Below are 23414 nucleotides of genomic sequence, written 5' to 3' on the forward strand. Positions count from 1 at the left end.
AACCCTTCCTAGTGAACGATCCTAGAGCCAGTATGCTATACTAGCTGAGGCTATCCTAGTTCATGGTGATATAGGTTATAAATTTTGTTGATTACTCCCGTCTGAGGACTGAAATCAAGGTACACCAGTTGATTGAGCACCAATCAACAGGACATACACCAGCTGGGCACGAAATCAAATGGCGTCATTGTCGGGGACCATTGAGAGGACAAGAATCAGCTGGTACACCAATTGGGAACGAATCACACGCGACCCGTAGTCATTCATTTCATTTAAAACACTAATGAGTTCATAAAATCTAAGGGCTTGAGCTCATGATGTAGAATCATTCAAATGATCCATAATCGTTATTGGTTCATAGCATCTAGAGGCTTGAGATCACGGGATCCCGACTCGATCATATCATCCACAATTCTTAGTTGTTCATAGTATCTTAAGCCTTAAGCTCAAAACCCAGAGTCGTTTATGTCAACCACAGCCTTGAGCTATTTATAATATCTAGAGCCTTGACCTCTTTACCTAGAGTGTTTCATGTCATCGAAAGTTCATACCTATGTATAGAATCTAGAGCCCTCAGCTCGTGACCAGGAGTCTTTCATGTAATCTACAGCCTTAAGATGTGCATAACATCTAAAGCCCTGAGTTCATGACTCAGAGTCTTTCATGTCAACTAGAATCCTCAATTGTCCATAGGATCTAGAGGCCTAAGCTCATGACCCAGAGTCGATCATGTCATCCACAACTCTATGTTGTTAATATCGTCTACATCCCTAAGCTCATGACCCGGAGTCGTTCATATCAATTATAACCCTGAGTTGTTCATAACATCTACAACCTTGAGCTCAGGACTGAAAGTTGTTTATGTCTTCCATAGCCCTAAGCAGTTCATAGCATCTGGAAGCATGAGCTCATAATACAGAATTGTTCATATCATCCACACCCTAAGCAATTTATAGCATCTAGATGACTAAGCTCACGGGATCTCGAGTCATTCATATAATCTAGAACTTCAAGCTATTCATAACATCCAAAGCCTTAGGATCATGACTCAGATTAACGTATGTCATCCACAGCCCTAAGGTATTCATAGCGTCTAGAGCCCTAAGCTCACAACCCAAATTCATTCATGTCATCCATAAACCTGAGTTGTTCATAGTATCAAGAGCCCTAAGCTCATGACCTGGACTCTTTCATGTCATTGATAGCCCATACTTGTGAATAACATGTAGAGCCCTAAGCTCATGACCTAAAGTCTTTCATGTCATCGATAACCTTAAGTTATTGTGGACCCCGCATTTCGTGCTCATGCGTTTCCCACTTAATGGCGAGCTCGATTTTTATTTGAAAAATTGATTTTTATTGATTATTTGAAAATGACTTGGAGTCGCCACTTATTTTTGTTTTATTTTTAAAGGGTAAACAAAATAAGAAAGAAAAACCCTAAGTGTGACTCCTTATTTTGGAAAAGGCGGTCTGTGAAAAACCGGATCGGGTTCGGGGGTCAGGTTACTTATCGGGAAGGTACGGTAAAGACCGTAGCACCCCTCTAAGTCCCTAAAATTGGGTCTCTACTAATAAAATGAAGCTAACATGGCAATCAATGAGAAAATCGATGAATGCTCGAATCAGTCATGCACATATGAGTATCAGAATATGCAATAGAGGATAACTAGAGCGAGAATGAGTGTGTACCTGAGCAGCGAGCCACTATGCGCTATCAAGAGAGAGGGTTAGTGCAAAATAAAGAGCATAAACATAGCTCACATGTCACTAAATCAAGTACAAAATCATCAAAGGCACGCATGGCACTTCACTCAAAATTCATTTTTATTTTAAAGAAAATTTATTTGATGTTGGGCCCCCACCAAAGCCCTTTTATTTTGCATGAATCAATTCCATAAATTCCATCACTTGGAATTACGGAATTTGATTCTTGCTTATTTTAAAACATTTTAAAAACAAAGAAAATGCAAAAGTGGCTTGCCGGAAAGAAAATGGCAACCAAATTTCATTGAAAATGGGATGTTGGTATCTAAAAACCCTAAGGATGGAAAATTTGATGACTTGAAAACATTTTAAAAACCAAAAGTTGGAAAATCATTTGAAAACGAGGTTAAGAAATTATTATTTGAAATCAAAGGGAAAGAATTTTGGAGGGATGGCACGTGACTCAGAAGATGGCCATGCATGCTAGGTTAGAAAGAGAGAATGGGTCCTAAAGGTGCCACAGATACATCTTATTAGATATGACTTAGCAACCACTCGTTTCCAATGTTCATAGTCTGCAGTGAAATCTCCAGGTGCTGCTCTGCCATAAACCTCAACCTGGGAACTCGTCAACTAGTATGGAGTTTTGTCCAACCTTGCAGGCCATAGCTCTGGCCATTGAGAGCCGCGCTTCAATGTATCAACTGGCACTTTGTGCATACATGCTCGCAATGGGACATTCCAGGCAGCATTTTCATCTTCTAAATCAGCACAGATTAGAGGTTCATTTTCATGACAACTGCAGGCTTCTCAAGTCAATCGTTTCCAACCACTGATTCAACAACCTTGTTGCCTCTACCAACAGCAAGAATGCTAGACTATGGAGGGTTTATAATTGTACAGAAGTGATCAGCAGGAAACATCCCCAGGTTTGAAATGCTGAAAATTCCCCTTTGAAATTCATTGGGCTTAAGCTTCCCTGCTCGTGCCTTTTCAGTTAATTCTTTGACCTCTATAGAGATTGATGATATGGTCTTCTGATCAGCATCCCTCACAACTAGAGTCATCAAGCTGTTCTCTGTAGCAACTCGCGTATTTGGCTATTGGGCATATCTTCAAATGATTCTGATTGCTGTAAATGAGACCTTTCTGTTGATGCTGAGTGCCTCTTTCTTTGAAGTTCCTTTACACTTTCTTCTTCTGGAAATGATTCAGGCTTTCAAAGTCAACGCCTCTATCATTGCAGGAATTTTGCTGACCAAAGTTCGGGCTTTTTCAGCATGCTTCAGATGAACATGAGCACCTCTTCCAGCATTATAACGACTACCATCCCTGTTATACTCTTGGCTTAAATTCTTGAACCCTGCAAGTCCACTAAAAACTCAATCCGAAGACGCTGACCTTATACCATCGTTTCCATCATATTCCACAAGGATATCATCATTTTTGGTCCCACAAAGTAAAGATTTAAATTCAATTACTCTATCTACCAAAGCGGAAACAAAAGACTCCTTGTTGTTCACCCTTTAGCATTTCGTTCCAGCGTCTGAAACATCCTTGCGAGTCACGCTTCCTCCAATTCTCTCTCAAAAAGTGTCACGCCCTTCCACATCTGGTCTCCTTCAAACATTTGTCAAGAAAGTACAGCAGGCGCTTGACAGTAAGAGGAATGATGACAATGACGGTGTAGATAACCACCACCACCCATGTAGGAATGCACTCCAACGTCATCTCTTCTTTTTGGAAACCAGTGGCGCGCTGCCATCTATCAGCGCCGGGATTATTCTGCTGCCCTCACTAAGATACTTTCTTCTAGTTGAGTGGAGACAGCCAGGTATGGAGGGTGTAGGGAATGAATGGAGGGTAATGAGTATTGAAATAAAGTGATGATGGCTATGGGTGATTGAATTCAGTGGGTATCATGGGGGAGTGAATAACGAGAGAAATGGATTAGTGGATATTGAGAAGGTGGTGGAGAAATGGAGTGGATTTCTAAGGCATGGTGACATGGGTATGGTAGCAGAGGATGATAAATGAGGAGAGAGGTATAGTTATGATGTTCCAGACGCGGAATGGTGTGGCTTGGGGCTTGGATTTGACAGAGCAGGGATTTTTTTTATGGAGGGTTTCATGTGGCCACCAAGGAATATAAATTGACCTAAGGAGGTGAGCCCTATTCTGGGAACTCAAGCAATATCACCAACAGTGCTGGGCGGTGAGGAGATAAAGTGCCAAGCCTCTTAATCCCAAAATTCCGAAGATCTTGAGCACTTTCATTCACATCACTTGCTCTTGCTGATCAAGGAGATTGGCTTGCTGATGACGGATATATGGGGTTGAAGTGATCCATTGGCAGTGGGCATGCATGAAGAAGTATGGAGAGTGGAATGGGTAGAGAACACGGGTATGAATGGTGTCTAATAGGATATAGGTGGCTGGAGAAAGACGTAATGGGTGTTAATGTGGACTCTTATGGCCATGCATCAGGGAAAGAATGGACATGGAATGCGATAGAAAATGGGTATGCGGAGTGGTGAGGAGAGAGAAAATGTAGGAAATGGGTATGCATGAGTAATGAAAAGTGGTGATATGGGTAGGGTATTTCCATGCATGGCAGGATGGAGTTATGAGTGAAGGGTATGTAGTGACATAAGTGGGTTGGTATGAGGATGAAGGACGTATATGGTGTATTAGAGGATGGAGAGTAATGAGAATATGGGTATGAAAGTGATGGGAAAATGGTGAGGTGTTTGCATGGGAATGAATGATGGGTGATGGGATAGGGGCAGGAAGGGTATTGGAATTGTTCATGGGTACAGTGGTTCAAAAGAGCGATGAGGAAAAGTGCCCATGCAAATAACAACCATACATGCGGGCCCACGATTCCAAAATTGGACTGCATTACTGCATCCCTTGCTGAACCCTCATCTGCACTTCACCTCCTCATAGGATCATTTTCTGCATCAAAGCTGGAATAAACCCAGATGGTCTTTCCTGACAATTTCTCATCAATAGACATAGGTACCTCAGTATGAGCCATTACCTCCGTTCCCGCCGGCATGTCCTCTGATGGAATGGCAATGTTATAGTCCAACATTAAATTCCCGTTACCCACCATGATTTCTTTGAAGCGAACAGATGGCTTTCACATTATACGCAGTGATGGAGACGGAACTTTTAGTTTCTGGCCAGGTGGAATTCTGCTCATCTGCTCTGCATTTCTTGGCATATTCTATAGTAGCTTTGTCTGATAGGTTCTCTATAATGGAGATATTTAATAAGGAGACCCACTGAGCACCTCTTCTACACACTAATAGGATATCAACAAATTCTGGGTGGTGATATTGAGCCTCTCTTGAACCTCATCATCCAAACTTGATCCATTCCCACCATATTGGGTCCTTGCAAGAGTACACAGCCAAACAGGATCTGCTTTCTCTCCTCCATTGCTTTGAACAGGGTTCGGGCACAAATAGTGGCCACAGCAAAGATGAATTCACGGAAACAAAACACAAAAGAAAGACAAATAAAAATGTCCTCAGAGGATTCACTTCATGGGTTGTCAGTGAACCCTCTGGTTTGGTGAGTAAAAACCCATCTCAAATACAACTATGGGCATTGGCATAATAGAGATATAACATACTCAAATCAGCAATGGCAAACATGGATAGAAGATTTTATCTCAACAAGCAAACAAGTGGCCTTCATTATCCACCCCAAACAATATAACGCTAAGAAAAACAATAGCAATCTGAGGAAAGACAATGAATGAAGAGAAATGAAAAGATTGCAGAGTTCATACCTGAGTTCTTCAAGCAAAAAGCCTACCCAAATAGAGAATCCCTTCTCTAGCTAGAATCTGCTCCCCTCTAACCATCCAGCTTGCTGCCCAAACTCCCAAAGTTCTCTAAAAGAAATGTATCTCTCTCTCAAACGCGCTCCCTGAAAATCTCCTCTAACGGTTGCCAAAACCACCTTCTCTCAGCTGGAAAAATATCCCTCTGGCCGTGAAAAACTCTTCCCCTCTGGCAATGGAAATCTCCTAGCCAAAAATCCTCTCCTACCAAAACCTCCTCTCAAAAAAAATCTCTCAAACCAGAAGCTCCTCTGCTACTACTCAATAATGCTCCCTTTCTCCCCCCAGAAAAACTTCCTCTCTTTTCTTCCCCCCTCACACCAGCAAACTTCCTCTCGTTTTTCTAAGCTTTTCTTTTCTCTCTCTCATCTGCCCCTCCAATAACCTGCAGAAATAGCCACCCTCCCCAAAAGCAACACCACTCTGCAGAATCCCTTTTCTCTCTCATCCGCTCCTGCTAACAGCCTGCAGGAACCTTCTAGAATACCCCCCTCCACGTGTCATCCTTCCATTGGCACTTCAAAAAGCAAGGTTGATTCACCTGTGGCCACTGAGGGTGCGACACGTGGCTCGCTGGGGTAGTGACACATGGCTAAAAGATCTGTAGAAAAGTGAGGAAAATGAGGTCCCCAAAATGGGGGTCTATAGTTATGTATATCATTTAGATCCTTAAGCTCACAAATCGAAGTCATTCATGTCAACCACATCTCTTAGCTGTTAATAGAATCTAGAGGCCTAAGCTCATGACCCAAAGTCGTTCATGTCATCCACAACCTTGACTTGTTAATAGCATCTAGAGCCTTGAGCTCACGACCCAAAGTTGTTCATGCCATCCATAACCCTAAATTTTTCATAGCATCTTGAGCCTTGAGCTCACGACCCATAGTCATTCATGTCAATCACAACGCTGAGTTGTTCATTGCATGTAGACCATTGCACTCATGTCCCAGAGTCTTTCCTGTCAACAACAACCTTGAGTTGTTCATAGAATCTAAAGACCTGAGCACATAACCTAGAGTTATTCATGTATCCATACCTTGAGTTGTTAATAGCTTCGAGAGGCCTTAGCTCATGACCTAGAGTCACTCATATGAACAACAACCCTGAGTTGTTCATAACATCTAGAGCCTTGAGCTCACGAGTTGGAGTCTTTCATTTCATTGATAGCATTAAGTTATGCATAACATATAGAGCCTTGAGCTCACAAATTAGAGTCTTTCATGTCAACCACAACCCTTAGTTGTTCATAGAATCTAAAGGTCTAAGCTCATAACTCGAAGTCGTTCATGTCATCCACAAGCCTGAGTTGTTAATAACATATAGAGCCTTAAGCTCATGACCCGAATATGTTCATGTCATCCACAACCCTAAGAAGTTCATAGCATCTAGAGGCTTGAGCTCATGACATAGCATCACTCATATCATCAATAACCCTTAGTGATTCATAGCATCTAGAGGCTTGAGCACGTGAGATCCCGAGGCATTCATATCATCCACAACTTTGATTTGTTCATAGTATTTCAAGCCTTGGGCTCATGACCTATAGTAGCTCATGTAATAAATAGTCTAGAGGTGTTTATAGAATTTAGAGCCTTGAGCTCACGACCCCGAGTCATTCATGTCAATCACAACCTTAACCTTTTCATAGCATCTTGAGCCTTAAGCTTGCAACCTAGAGTTGTTCATGTCATCCAAAACCTTGAGCTATTCATAGAATCTAGAGGCCTAAGCACACAAGATCGCAACTCATTCATTTCATCCATAGCTCTGAGTTGTTCAAAGCATTTGGAGCCTTAACCACACGACCTGGAGTCATTCATGTGAAAAGGTCTTAGCAGTTCATAGTTTCTAGAGGACTTTGCTCATAGGATCCCAAGTTTTTCATATCATTCACAACTCTAGATTGTTCATAACATCCAGAGTCCTGAGCTCATGACCTTGAGTAGCTCATGTCATCCATAGCCCTAAGCTATTCATAGCATCCACAACCTTGGGCTCATGACTCGAAGTAGCACATCTCATCCACACCCTTGAGTGGTTCATAGCATTTAGACCCTTGAGTTTATGACCCAGAGTCATCCATAACCCTAAGTTATTCAAAACATCTAGAGGCTTGAGTTCATGATGTAGAATCGTTCATATCCCATAGCCTTGAGTGGTTCATAGTGTATAGGGGCCTAAGCTCACGGGATCCTAAGTTGTTCATATCATCCATAACTCTTACATGTTCATAGCATCTAAAGCCGTCAATTGATGACCAAGGATTTTTTAGGTCAACCATAGCCCTATGTTGTTCATAGTATCTAGAGCCTAGAGCTTATGACCCATAGTCGTTCATGTCAACCACAACCCTAAAATTGTTCATCGCATCTAGAGCCCTAAGCTCATGACCTGGAGTCATTCATTTCATCCATAACCCTTATCCATTCATAACATTTAAAGGCTTGAGCTAAAGACATAGAATCGTTCATGTCATCCATTACCCTTAGCAGTTTAAAGCATCTAGAGGTCTGAGCTCATGGGATACCGAGTCGTTCATATAATCGATAACTCTTACCTATTCATGGCATCTAGATATTTAAGTTCACAACCTGGAGTTGTTCACCTCAACCAAAGCCTTAAGCGATTCATTGCATTTAGAGATCTGCACTCTTGAGATCCTGAGTCGTTCATATCATTCATAACTGTAAGTTGTTCATAACATCCAAAGCCTTGAACTCATGATATGGAGTAGCTCATGTCATCCACAGCCCTAAGCTGTTCATAACATCCAGGCTTTGAGCTCACGACTTAGAGTAGTTCATCTCATCCACACCCCTGAGTTTTTCATAGCATCTAAAGCCCTATGCTTATGACCCAGAGTTCTTCATGTCAACGACAACCATGAGGTGTTCATAGTATCTAAAGCATTAAGCTCACAACCTAGAGTTGTTAATGTCATCCACAACCCTAAGCGGTTCACAACATCTAAAGGCATGAATTGATAGGATCCTGAGTCATTCATATCATCCATAACTTTAAGGTGTTCATTCCTTCTAAAGCCTATAGCTCACTGATTCGCGTATGGAAATCCAGTCGGGTCATTTAATCAAAAATATTTATAAAACCTATGACCTCATACTAGTGTAGCAAAGCTACTATAGTATAGTGGCTCTAGGGTCGAACTCTGGGATGGGTTTTCATTCTACCAGTGATATACTCATGATTAGAAATTAAATTTAATGATTTCCTTTATCAAAAACTTAAAGCTTAAAAAGAAAATAAAATTTGTTTTGAAAGTATTTGAAACTAAATTAACATAGACTAATTAAAAATGGAAGAAAGAAAGTTTCTCGGAGCTAAGGATTGCTAGGATCAAGTTTAAAATGCAAAGTGGAAAATTCCGGATTTTTCTCCTCGCATTGGGGATTTAACCTATAGTTATTTCCCGAACCGGTGTAGGTTTGACAATGAAGATTTAATCCATAAAAATCAATAGAAATGGTAGTCAAGGTCCATTAATGGCTTTAGATACTATATAGGTCTTCACCTTGAACCACTTTCCAATGGCTCGTACATGATAACTAATGGACTAATATGGATCTAGCAATAAGCATCCATAAAGACCTTAAGCTTACCATGTATTGGCCATTCAAAGTGATTCTAAGGGATTTAAAGCAAAACTTTGGATTAAAAAGCCATTTATGAACTTCAACTACCTGAATTTAATGCACGAGCATTTTCCAACTTTTCATCTGGACTTTTCACCTAGCTTCCTTCACTCCAAGAAACCAAGAGTTTAGCCTCTCATCCTCTGAGAAAACATCCTCGGAGGTTGTTTGGCTTCCAAGAAAGAGAAAATAGTAACGAGAAAATAGAAAATAAGAGTGCTCTGTATATTGCTAAGTGTTCAGCTCAACACTCATGTTACATTTCTTCAAGAGGTGATTTCCACCCCTTATATAGTTTTTACAAAAGCAAAGCTTTTCATTGGCTTGCTACAAGGAGAAGAAAGGAAATTACATCAAAAGAACTTAAGAAAATATCTAAAGTGGAGTCGGCAAAACAGGGGAGGGGGTGTGCGAATTTCGCACACCTCAGAAGGAATTTCGCACAGGTATGCGAATTTCGCATACCCTTCAGAAGGTATGCGAAATTTTCGCACACCTGGAGCAGTTCTCTTCCGAAAGTCATAACTTCCTCGTTTCAGCTCCAAATCATGCACAGTTTGAAGCGTTGGATTCTTGACTTCTTGAGCTTCGAAACCGTATATAGCATGTAAAAAAATGGACTTCGGGAAGTGCTCCAAAAGTGCCAAAGAACACTGCAGTTGCTGACTTCAGATTTCCTCCTTGCTTCTCTTTTGATTTTCTTTGCTTCTCTTTGCTTTTCCTCTTTGGTTGGCTTGTCTTAATGATCCAAAAGATGTCAAAACACTAAAACTAGCCACAAATATAATTAGAAGTCATTGCTAGGTCCTTAACATGCCAATTGGAATAAAGGTGAAGAATTACTACACAAAAGTGCTTAAAACATAATGACTTAAAGGTGTAAAATGACACTTTTGGGTAGTAATCACTCCCCCCAACTGACACATTGCTCGTCCCTGAGCAATGAAGGAGAGAAAAAGAAAGAAAAATAGATAATAATAATTCACAAAATCATGCTGATCACTCCAATAAATAATCAAGTGGCATGATTGGATCAAACTCTCACATGGCAAGTCAAAGATATAAAACTCAATCATCAACAAGAGTTATCAAATAACTTACCAATCACAACTTGCAAAGAGTGGGCATTATGCAAATTTGAGTATCAAAATAATTTCCACTCCCAAAGGATCAATACTTAATCTTCCACAAAAATCTAAGTGTTAAGGTGCTTAGTTTCCAGTTATAGTATGTCAAACTATATTCTCCCCCCAACTAAGGTTTTTCTCTAACTTTAGCAACACTACTCATATATAAAAGGTTAAGAACGCACCCCTTTTCTTTTTCTTTTTCTTTTTTTTATTTTTTTTTTATTTTTTTTATTGCTATATATACTTCACCCATCCACCCATGTAACGAGCATTGAGGTCGGTGAACTCCCAACCAGTAAAGGCTTAGGGCACCAGGCTTTAAAGATTTTCACCATATACCCCTCGGACCTTGCTCGGGTTTCAAAGCAAGTGAAGCGAAAATTATTTTCATAAGACACATTGGTCTTTTATAAGGTGTCCCAACACTAATAGAATGAAGTCAATGGCACCAAGTTGAAAATTTCCTAAGTTAGGGAGTGAAAAAGTTTTCCATCTTATAACTGGAATCTAATGTGTTCAGTGTGTGAAAAGATTAGAGTGGAGGACTTAAGATTGAAAACAAAAGGAGCTTCAACAATTTATCAACTTTAATAAGCATAATACAAACTTTGAGACTATGGCAATAAGATAAGAATTTAATTTCTCCCATTTACTTTTGAGAATTTATCTTTGAGAAAACAAAGAGAGTTTGCAAAAAATTTTGTTAGCAAAATAATTTAACCAACAATTCAACAACTTACTTCCTCAATTCTCCCCCAACTAGGACGAACATTGTCCCCAATGTTCCAAAAAGAAAAGATAAAATAAGGGAGGAAGTGATACCTCCTGATAGTAAGGGACTCTGAATGAACAGGAGAAACCACATGCTTCATAAGAAAAGGAAAATCATAAGTGTACTGAATAGAGGAAATAAAATCGAAGCTAACATACACAAAAAGAGAAGATGTCTATATAAACTGAGAGAGTACAATATACAAAATAAACATGGAGTACATCCAATCCCAGTATAACAGTGGTCCAAAATATATAAGACATCTAAACACGTAGCATATAGATACAAAAAAGGAGAGGAGTGATCGTATGATCAAGTGGTAGGCTCCTCTGGTGGATAGGAGGGGTCCTCCGCTGCAACTGTGGAAGGAACCTCTACAGGTGGAACTGATGATAAAAGACCGAGATGCTGCTGAATCTCCCGGAGAATGAGAGTCTGCTGGTCCTGCTGAAACTGGAAGTGGTCCATGCGCTCCATAATGGCTGTTTGAGTAGTGGTCAAAGTCTGGAAAGAAGCGAGCAAAGCACGATACTCGGCACCAGGGATAGTAATGGGCGGCTCTGATATAGGAGGAACAGCAGGTGGGGCATCAGATGATGCGGCCTCTGGTACTGGCTGTGGAGGCTCTGAAGTGGATGGAACAGGAGGGACTTCCCTTGGCTCGGGAAGTTCTGGCAACTGGCGATGGAGCCATATCTGAGTCCATTGGTCAAGAGAGAAGGTCTCTCGACAATGGCGGCGAGGCTCAGAATGAGGGTCTGCAGGAAAACCCATATGCGCCAAAACATGGCATAGCAGCCGAGGGAAAAGTAAAGGAATGGAGTCTGCCCTCGCAAGATGCCGCCTATGTACCTTCTCCTCAAAATGGAGGAGAGCGGCCATAATCAAATGATGAGGGGCAAAGTAGTAGCCCTCATAGATACGAAATAATGCCTCCAAAATGGCTCCTCGCCTCTGCACTGTATGCTGGAGAGGAAAAAGATTGGCGCGAAGCACCACATCGACTAAGAGCATCTCTGGTGGGAGCTCTCTCCTCAAAATGGTCCTCTGGGAAGATGTCCCTCGAGATAGGCTACGAACCATGTCCCACTCAGAAAGTGGGGCCCAGCGTCTAAATGCAGCGGGATGTGCCGGTGCATAAGGGATATGGAAAGCATCGGCAATCTGTCTAGCCCCCAAAATACCCTGGCGTCCATCAATGGTAAAAAGGATCGAGGCTGGTATCGGGACGCCACGAGTAGTCATAGACTGGTAAAAGTCTAGAGCTACTCGAGGATAGAAGAACTGGGGCAAAGTCATAAAGGGTACAAGATGGTACCTCTCAAGTAGACGATATGAATCTCGTAACTCATGCCGCTGTCGCATCAGAGAATGATCGAAATAGGTCTCGACATGAAAGTCTCGCGAGCGGCAATCGGAGTTGCCCTCAATGGGCGAGCTGGGTCTAGGGCGCCTGGCAGAAGAAGGCTGAGGTGCTCTGGATGACTCTCCTCGCTTTGTAGTCTTCGCTTTCTTTAAAGGAGGACTCCGAGGTGGAATTTGTGTAGGGGCCACAGACATGGCGGATGCTCTCCTCGTATAATATATGCTCTGAGGTGCCGAATCAAGTAAAAGTGAGGGTGCATCAAGTGGGGCCAGCACAGGGGCGGCTCTCTGACTGCTCTGGGAAGCTGAAGTAGATCCTCCTCGGGTCTTGGGCATGATGAAATGATGAAAGGAGGCTCAGAAGCTTGGGTTTATGGAAGGTAAGGGTGGAGAAGCTAAAATTTTCGCACAGGGGTGTGCGAATTTCGCATACCTCAAGAGGGGGTGTGTGAATTTCGCATACCTCAAGAGGGGGTGTGTGAATTTCGCATACCTCAAGAGGGGGTATGCGAATTTCGCACAGGGCACTATTCACCCACTCGGCTAAGGAATTATGGCTCTTTTGAAATGGTGAGAATTTGTGGCTTTTGAGGATGGGAATTGGTGGCTTAGGTAAGGAAAGGATTTGTCATGGTGAATGGGCTTGGAATTTGGAGCTATTTAAGTGGAAAATTGGAGAATTGGAGCTCCCATGGCCGGCGGCAATGAATTTCTTTTGAAGAAATTAAGGCTTGGATGCTTATGGTTTGGGATTTGGATTAGCATGAACAAGGTTTGGATGGGATTATGGAAGTTTTTAGAGTGTTGGGTGATGAATTGGAAGGATTTTAATGGTGGAGGAGGATGGAATTGCCGAATTTGGAAGATGATGAATAGTGATTGCCGCGGGAATGGAGTGGAATATTGGAGATGGGCTACTATGGTGGTGTTGATGATGATTGATGAAGAAAAAGGGTTTTATGGATGGGAATGGGTGATCGGAAGAGAGGTTTTGAGAGAATTGAAGAAGGAGCTTGAAGTTTTAAATGGAGAATGAAAGCTTTTAAAGAGAAAAAATGAGTTTCGCATACCTTAAAATGGTGTGCGAAAATTTCGCATACCTGTAATTCTCCAAGACAGAGAGTGTGTTTTTGAAAATTGGCGCAAAAACAAATTCGCACCGGGTTCGCACCAGGTTCGCATACCTGTGAAATTCGCACAGGGGGACAGAGAGTATGCAATTTTGAAAAGTGGAGCAAAAATGAATTCGCACCAGGTAGGGGAGGTATACGAAATTCGCATACCTCAAAAGGGGGTGTGCGAAATTTGCTGAACTTGATTTTTCCTCCCCTGTTTTCCTCTGTTTCCACCAAGACTCCATTCTTCAAGCCTTCCTACCTACATGTTAACACAAAAAACACAATTCAAACCATATTAGAATGAATTTAACATCAAAAATAGAAATCAAAACATGCATAAATACAAGAAAACACTAAGTTAAACTAAAATCAACTTAAAAGAAAACAAAAAGAGGATGAACTTTTTAGTCTTTGGAGAGACTAAGTTCACCCATGAAATTTGATCCTGATTTAGCTCTCTTTAACCAAGGTTTTCTTTGACAAAGGTTCTTCATCTTGCCTCACCTTAGGCAAAGGTTGATCAACCTCCTTTCCACTCCTCAATGTGATCACGGCTTTGACCTCCCTCAACTTTGAAGAATCCCCCTCTTGGGTTTCAACTTCATGAACACCCTTTGGATTTTGGCTTGGTTGAGAGGGGAACTTTCCTTTCTCATTCATTGTGTTGAGGTTGGTAAGCCTAGAGATGGAGTATTGAATGTTATCTATCTTCTGATATAGATCATTTTGCATCCCATCCATTCTCTTATTTAGAGAACTCTCAACATTCTCAATTTTTTGATGCAATTGGGAGTTGATTGTCCTTTGTTCAGCCACAAAGTCACTCATGACTTTGCTTAGGTTTGCCATGGCTTGCTCCACTGAAGAGGTTTGTTGAGGTGCTTGAATTTGGGCTTGTGGTTGGTATGGAGGTGGTCTTGGTCTCCAAGAAAAATTTGGATGGTTTCTCCAGCTTGAATTATAGGTGTTTCCATAAGGTGCATTGTTGTTAGGCCTAAATTGCCCCACAACATTGGCTTGATCACCTAACATCTCCCTCACAGCTGGCATGGTTGGACACTCATCTACCACATGGTCACATGATTGGCAAATGGTGCATGGCATGGCATGGGCTTGAGTCTCGGAAATGGCTTGAACTTCATGCATCTTTTTCAACTCAAGTTCTTCCAACCTCCTTGCTATTGTTGCCACTTTAGCTTTCATGTCCATGTCTTCACTTAACATGTACAATCCACCCTTTGGATTCATAGGAGCTTTCATCCTTCCCAATTCCTTTGAGTTGGGCTCATCCCATCCTCTTGTTACCTCAGATACATAACTTAAAAAATCCATGGCTTCTTCCGGATTCTTACTCATAAAATCTCCCCCACACATGGTTTCAAGAATTTGCTTCATGGAGGAAGACATTCCATCATAGAAATAGCTCACCAAGAGCCATGTATCAAAGCCATGATGAAGACAAGCATTGATAGCCTCCATATACCTTTCCCAACATTCATGGAATTTCTCATTTTCTTTAGCAGAAAAGTTTGAGATTTGCCTCTTCAACCCATTGGTTCTATGGGTGGGGAAAAATTTCTTCAAAAACTCGGCCTGAAGATCAACCCAATTCCTTATGCTCCTTGGCCTTAAAGAGTTAAGCCATATTTTTGCCTTGTCCTTCAAAGTGAAAGGGAATAGCTTGAGTCTCATCAAGTCTATTGAAGCTCCTCCCTCTTTAAAGGTATTGCACACCTCCTCAAACTCCTTGATGTGGGCATATGGATTCTCACTCTCCATTCCATGGAAATTTGGTAGAAGGGGCACAATATGGGGCCTTATAATCAGCTACTCAAGAGGAGGTATTATGCATGAGGGTGCACTCATCCTTGGTGGGTGCATCCTATCCCTCATGGATAGATATGCATTTGGATTACCCCCCCCCCCCCCCCCCTTGACCTTGTTGAGAATTCTGATCCTCTTGTGGAGGGTCCATGATGTTTACACAGATATTCAACTCTGTGTCTTGAGGATTCTCAATCCTTACTAATCTTCCCTCTTGGTCCCGAATCCAATAGGGCATGCACAAATCTCTACTTATCTGAAAACAAAACAAAAACAACTAAAACAAAAGAAAACTAGAAGAAAGTTAAGGTTAGAAAGAAAACAATAAAATTAAAAGAAAGGAAATAAAGTTAGTGAAAAAGGAATTCACCAAACTTGTGATGAAAATCACAAGTAGCCTCTAAAAGGTTGTATCACTGTATTGTGGCACCATCCCCGGCAACGGCGCCATTTTGATTCGCGTATGGAAATCCAATCGGGTCATTTAATCAAAAACATTTATAAAACCTATGACCTCATACTAGTGTAGCAAAGCTACTATAGTATAGTGGCTCTAGGGTCGAACTCTGGGATGGGTTTTCATTCTACCAGTGATATACTCATGATTAGAAATTAAATTTAATGATTTCCTTTATCAAAAACTTAAAGCTTAAAAAGAAAATAAAATTTGTTTTGAAAGTATTTGAAACTAAATTAACATAAACTAATTAAAAATGGAAGAAAGAAAGTTTCTCGGAGCTAAGGATTGCTAGGATCAAGTTTAAAATGCAAAGTGGAAAATTCCGGATTTTTCTCCTCGCATTGGGGATTTAACCTATAGTTATTTCCCGAATCGGTGTAGGTTTGACAATGAAGATTTAATCCATAAAAATCAATAGAAATGGTAGTCAAGGTCCATTAATGGCTTTAGATACTATAAAGGTCTTCACCTTGAACCACTTTCCAATGGCTCGTACATGATAACTAATGGACTAATATGGATCTAGCAATAAGCATCCATAAAGACCTTAAGCTTACCATGTATTGGCCATTCAAAGTGGTTCTAAGGGATTTAAAGCAAAACTTTGGATTAAAAAGCCATTTATGAACTTCAACTACCTGAATTTAATGCACGAGCATTTTCCAACTTTTCATCTGGACTTTTCACCTAGCTTCCTTTACTCCAAGAAACCAAGAGTTTAGCCTCTCATCCTTTGAGAAAACATCCTCAGAGGTTGTTTGGCTTCCAAGAAAGAGAAAATAGTAACGAGAAAATAGAAAATAAGAGTGCTCTGTATATTGCTAAGTGTTCAGCTCAACACTCGTGTTACATTTCTTCAAGAGGTGATTTCCACCCCTTATATAGTTTTTACAAAAGAAAAGCTTTTCATTGGCTTGCTACAAGGAGAAGAAAGGAAATTACATCAAAAGAACTTAAGAAAATATCTAAAGTGGAGTCGGCAAAACAGGGGAGGGGGTGTGCGAATTTCGCACAGGTATGCGAATTTTGCATACCCTTCAGAAGGTATGCGAAATTTTCGCACACCTGGAGCAGTTCTCTTCCAAAAGTCATAACTTCCTCATTTCAGCTCCAAATCGTGCACGGTTTGAAGCGTTGGATTCTTGACTTCTTGAGCTTCGAAACGGTATATAGCATGTAAAAAAATGGACTTCGGGAAGTGCTCCAAAAGTGCCAAAGAACACTGCAGCTGCTGACTTCAGATTTCCTCCTTGCTTCTCTTTTGATTTTCTTTGCTTCTCTTTCTTTTCCTCTTTGGTTGGCTTGTCTTAATGATCCAAAAAGATGTCAAAACACTAAAACTAGCCACAAATATGATTAGAAGTCATTGCTAGGTCCTTAACATGCCAATTGGAATAAAGGTGAAGAATTACTACACAAAAGTGCTTAAAACATAATGACTTAAAGGTGTAAAATGGCACTTTTGGGTAGTAATCACTCACAACCCAAAGTCTTTCATGTTATCTATAAGCCTAACCCATTCATAGCATTTAGAGGCTTCAGCTCATGATGCAGAATCTTTCATAGAATCCACAACCTTGAGTGGTTCATAACATCTGAGGCCTAAGCTCACGAGATCCTGAGTCATTCATATCATCCATAATTCTGAGTTGTTTATAGCATCCAGAGCCTTGAGCTCACCCCTCGGAGTAGCTCTTATCATCTATAACCCTAAGTTGTTCATAGCATCTAGAGCTCTCAGCTCATGACCAGGAGTCGATCATGTCAACCATAACACTCGGTTGTTCATAGTATCTAGAGCCATAAGATTCTGATCCAGAGTCGTTCATGTCATCCACAACTCTGAGTAGCAGTCAATGTCTGCAAAGTATGACATAGGCCTCTGAACTCTAAAATGGATATGGCGATACTAGACTCAGATGGATGAGGCTCGGATGCAGCTAGTACAACTGGCGGAGTCCCTGGTGTGGCAGGAGGAGCAGAAAATGCAACCTCGGGCATAGGTCCTGTAGAGGGCTTTGTAGGGGCAAGTGCTCTCATGTCCACAAGTATCTCAACCGGTTATGGCTCCTCTGGATGCTCTAGTTGTGGTCTCTCTAGATGTTCTGGTCCAGTTGGGGCTCCTGGCTCTACATCATAGGCTGTCATACTCGTCCATTTTTCGAGAGTGAATATCTCTTGGCAAATGCGTCTGCGCTCAAGCTGAGGCTCAGATGGATATCCCAAGTGCTCCAAGATCTGATAGAGCAATCTCAGGAATAGAAGTGGAATGGCATCCGCTCTCAACAGCTTCTTCCTGTGGACCTTCTCTTCAAAGTAAAGAAGAGCGGCCATGATGAGATGATGAGGGCCAAAGAAAAATCCCTCTGATATCCTGAATAAGGCCTCTAGTAAAGCTCCTCTCCTCTGCACCATATGCTGAAGTGGATAGATGTTGTGGCGCAAAAGTACATCGAGAAATAACATGCTGGGTGGGAGCTCCTTCCTCAACAGATATGGGAGTGTGGATGTCCCCCTGGACAGTATATGAACCATGTCACTCTAAGAAGGATGAGCCCACACTCTATAATCCTTTGGACGTGCTGGCTCATAAGGAATGCATAGGGCCTCTGCTATGTGTTTGGCTCCCAAGATACCATGGCATCCGTCAATGGTGAAGTGATGATAGTAGGATCCCGAACGCTATACGTAGTCATAGACTGATAAAAGTCTAATGCTACACGGGGATAGAAAAAATCCCTGGGAGTCATCAGGTGCTCCAAATGGTACCTCTACAGTAGATGGAATGAATCTCTAAGCTCTGGCTGAAGCCTGAAGGTCTCTTTGTGAAAACAAAGCTTGGAGTGGAATGGTCTAGCCCGGTAATCCAAATTGCCTTCTATGGGTGGCTGAGTGACCATGGGTCACCTGATAATCACCTTAGGAGTCATCCTAGAGGGAATCTGAGACTCTGTAGTAGGCGGCTAAGGCTCTGATTGCTCTACTGGAGCCGATATCCTTGCTTTCTTCTTAGGAGGGCGGCTAGCTAACTTCTTGGGTTGAGAGGAGCTTGCCCCAGGTGTAGTGGGTGGTCTCCTGGTCTCATATCATCTCAGAGGAGGACTCGAAGGTGCTCCCTCTACTGAAGATGGAACGACAAGTGGCTGTGAAGGCTCAGTCATGGAGTCTTGCACAAGTGAGACTCTCAGTGCTCTAGTGCGGGCCGAGAGAGATGGGGTCTTGGCTCCTCTTGTTTTGGCCATGGCTAACTTAGAAAAGGTTGAGAGAGGGTGGTCGGAGGTGCGCGGGGGGCTTTGTTTCAGATGGAGGTCCTCTAGAATCCCCTTGGAGATGGTGCCGTGGTTTGGCTCAATTTCGCACCTGAGGGGGGTTTTCGCAGAGCAAATGACCGGTGCGAAATAGAATATAGCAATTTAAAGATTTAAATTGGGATTTAAGTGACGGTTGAGCTTTTCACAGGAGAAGGCTCATTTCGCAGCCAAGGGGCGATTTCGCAAGCCACTTCGCAGGCCATTTTGCAGCTATGAAATGTGAGTGTGGGGCTGCGAAATGGCACTCGTGTGCTAAGGGAGTGTTTCGCAAAGGGTGTTTGGGCTGCGAAATGAAGCTTTGAGGATTTCGCAGTCGTTTCGCAGCTGCGAAATGGGTATTTGGGCTACGAAATGGCACACGTGTGCCTGAGGAGTGTTTCGCAGCTGCGAAAAATTTCACAGGGAATGGGGCTTGGGCTAGGAAATGATTTCGCAGAGGAAGGCCTGTTTCGCAGCAAGACCTCAATTTCGCAGAGGAGGCTTTTGGCTGCGAAATAATTTCGCAGAGGGAGGCTTTTTTCGCAGAGGGGCTATTTTGGCTGCAAAATTTTTGTAGGCTAATGAATTTGTATGCTTTTGAGCTCCTTTGGTTCCCTGAGACCTTCTTTCACCTCTTTTGCAATTCCTCCTAAATTTGATCATTCAAAAAGTCTAAGTTACATCAAAATAACATAAATTAAAACTAAGATTAAAATTAAAACAATTAATAAAGCTCTTAAATTAGTAAAATTAAACAAAAATATGGACTTTGGCAAGACCAAGTCCATCTAACCCCTTTCCGATTAGGATTTATGTGGCTCAAGGAGGTTGATTTCCTACTTATCTTGATTGAATGGCTCCATGAATGGTTTGAGACGATGGCCATTGACTTTAAAGGTGTCTGTGCTATTGGAATTCAGTAGTTCCACCACTCCATTGAGATGCACTTGGTGAATAATAAAAGGGCCTATCCACCTTTACTTCAGCTTCCCAGGAAAAATATGGAGCCTAGAGTCATAGAGTAAGACTCTTTGTCCCTTCCATAATTCTTTATTGGAGATTAACTGATCATGCCACCTCTTCATTCTCTGTTTTGCAACTTTGGAATTGATGTAGGCATCATTTCTTAATTCCTCCATCTCATTAAGGTCTAAGCACCTCTTTGCCCCAGCTTTGATCAAGTCCATGTTTGCCTTATTGATTGCCCACCAAGCCTTATATTCAACTTCCACAGGGAGATGGCATGCTTTGCCATAGACTAGGCGATAAGGAGACATGCTAAGAATAGTCTTATAAGCTATTCTATATGCCCATAGTGAATCATGGAGCTTAACAGAGCAATCTCTTTTGCTCGTGTTCATCACCTTCATCAATATATTCTTGATTTCCCTATTTGCTAGCTCAACTTGCCCGGAAGTCTGAGGGTGATAAGGTGTAGCTACCTTATGCTTCACCCCATACTTGGCTAAAAGGGTTTCAAAAGGTTTGTTCAAAAATGAGTACCCCCATCACTGATTATGGCCTTAGGCACCCCAAACCTTGAGAAGATGTTCTCTTTGAGAAACTTGAGAACCACTCTATGATCATTGTGTTTACAAGGGATTGCCTCAACCCATTTAGAAACATAGTCTACCCCCACCAAAATATAAGAGTTCCCAAAAGACATTAGGAAAGGTCTCATGAAGTCAATGCCCCAAACATTAAAGAGATCAACTATTAGAATGGGGTTCATAGGCATTTGATTTCTTCGTGTCAGCTTCCCAAGCCTTTGGCATTTATCACAGCTCCTACACATGGTGTGGGCATCCTTGAAGAGTGATGGCCAACTAAACCCTGATTGCAACACCTTCATGGCTATTTTCTGAGAGGCAAAGTGGCCTCCACATGCACTCTCATGGCAATGACTGAGGATTCCTTGTTGCTCTTCTTCAGGGACACACTTCCTTATTATTTGATCTGCACAATACTTGAAAAGGAAAGGTTCTTCTCAATAATAAGCATGAATCTTTGCAAAGAAGTGCTTCCTATCTTGTGCTTTCCACTCACTTGGAACTTCACCAGTAACCAGATAGTTAGCAATATGAGCATACTAAGGAGTGTTTTCAAGCAACATAAGTGATTCCTCTGGAAAGTCATCATTAATAGGTAAAACATGGGAATTGTGTGCTATAGCACACCTTGAAAGGTGGTCAACTACCACATTTTTCACTCCTTTCTTATCTCTGATTTGGAGATTGAACTCTTGTAGTAAGAGAATCCATCTAATTAACCTTGCTTTTGCATCTTGCTTTGTCAATAAATACTTCAAGGCTGAATGGCCAATGAAAACAATGATGAAAGACCCTAATAGATAAGCACGAAACTTGTCTAAGGCAAATACTACAGCTAACAATTTTTTCTCTGTGGTTGTGTAATTCCTTTGAGCTTCATTCAATGTCTTGCTTGCATAGTAGATCACATAGGGCTTTCCATCTTCTCTTTGGCCAAGCACAACTCCTATAGCAAAGTCACTGGCATCACACATCACTTCAAAAGGTAGTTGCCAGTTAGGGGCCCTCGCTATTGGAGCGGTTGTCAAAAATTGCTTCAATTGATCAAAACTCCTCTGATATCTTTCATCCCATACAAATTTAGCATCCTTAGCCAATAATTCACAAAGAGGCTTTGAAAGTTTAGAGAAATCTTTTGTAAACCTCCTATAGAACCCTGCATGGCCAAGGAATTGCCTTACTCCTTTTACTTTTGTTGGGGATGGCAATTTGACAATAAGTTCCACCTTTGCTTAATCAACTTCAATGTCTTTCTCGGAGATAATATGGCCAAGGACAATTCCTTGCTATACCATAAAATGGCATTTCTCCCAATAGAGCACCAAGTCCTTTTCAATGCATCTATTCAGAACTGCTTCCAAGTTGACTAAGCATTCTTCAAATGTACTTCCATATATGGTGATGCCATCCATGAAAACCTCCATAATTCGCTCCACCATATCATTGAAGATACTTAGCATACATCATTAGAATGTTACAGGTGCATTACATAAACCAAAAGGCATTCTTCTGTAAGCATATGTTCCAAATGGACATGTGAAAGTGGTCTTCTCCTGATCTTCAACATCAATTTCTATTTGAAAATACCAGGTGTAGCCGTCCAAGAAACAATAGAAAGGATGGCCAGAGACTCTCTCCAACACTTGATCAATAAATGGCAATGGAAAATGATCATTCTTTATCATAGCATTCAATTTTCTATAATCAATACATACCCTCCAACCTGAAGTGAGGCGTGTAGCAACTTCTTCTCCCTTTTCATCTTGCACCACCATGATCCCTGACTTCTTTGGTACCACTTGAGTAGGACTCACCCATGGGCTATCTGATATGAGGTAGATAATACCTGCTTGAAGTAGCTTCAAAACCTCAGCTCACACCACCTCTTGCATATGAGGATTCAATCTTCCTTGAGGTTGACGAATTGGTTTAGCTTCTTCTTCCATGTATATATGATGTGTACAGACCAAAGGACTGATGCCTTTCAATTCAGATATTTGTCATCCTATTGCTTTCTTACACCTCTTGAGAACTTCAAGTAGACACACCTCCTAAGGAGTAGTAAGAGATGAAGATATAACAATAGGGCATTGTTTATTCTCTTCTAGGTATGTATATTTCAACTCCGTGGGCAGAGGTTTCAGATTAAGCTTTGGGGTCTCCTCTTTAGTAACTTCTTGTGTTTTATTTTTATTGAACAAAGGTAGAATTTCTTCTCTCCTCCTCCAACCTTGTAGAGCAGCAAGCATATCTGAGGGTTCAGGAAACCCTTCTACATGATCCCCAAGACTTTCATTCAACTTGTCTTGCATTTTCTGATTACAATGCTCCTCCACTAGAGTGTCAATGATGCACACCTCTTCTAGACCTTCTTCTTCTTCTAGAGTGATTGGCTTTTTGGACATATAGAATGTATTGAGTTCCAATGTCATGTTTCCAAACGTGAGTTGCATGAGTCCATTCCTACAATTTATGATTGCATTTGATGTAGCAAGGAATGACCTTCCAAGGATGATAGGAACATAATTAGTTTCCTTGACAATTGGGTCTGTGTCAAGAATAACAAAGTCTACTAGATAGTAGAAATTATCAACTTGAACTAAGACATCTTCAATTATCCCCCTTGGAATTTTCACTGATCTATCTGCTAGAGATAGAATGATTGATGTTGGCTTCAATTCACCAAGTCCTA

At 41.5% G+C, this 23414-nt stretch overlaps 1 pseudogene; it reads right to left on the bottom strand.

The window, feature by feature from the left end:
• Window positions 1-21444: 21444 nt before the first annotated feature.
• Window positions 21445-23414, bottom strand: part of LOC117906450 — a 54356-nt pseudogene continuing 52386 nt past the window's right edge.

This window comes from Vitis riparia, chromosome 18 (assembly GCF_004353265.1).
Source record: "Vitis riparia cultivar Riparia Gloire de Montpellier isolate 1030 chromosome 18, EGFV_Vit.rip_1.0, whole genome shotgun sequence".
Lineage (NCBI taxonomy): Eukaryota > Viridiplantae > Streptophyta > Magnoliopsida > Vitales > Vitaceae > Vitis > Vitis riparia.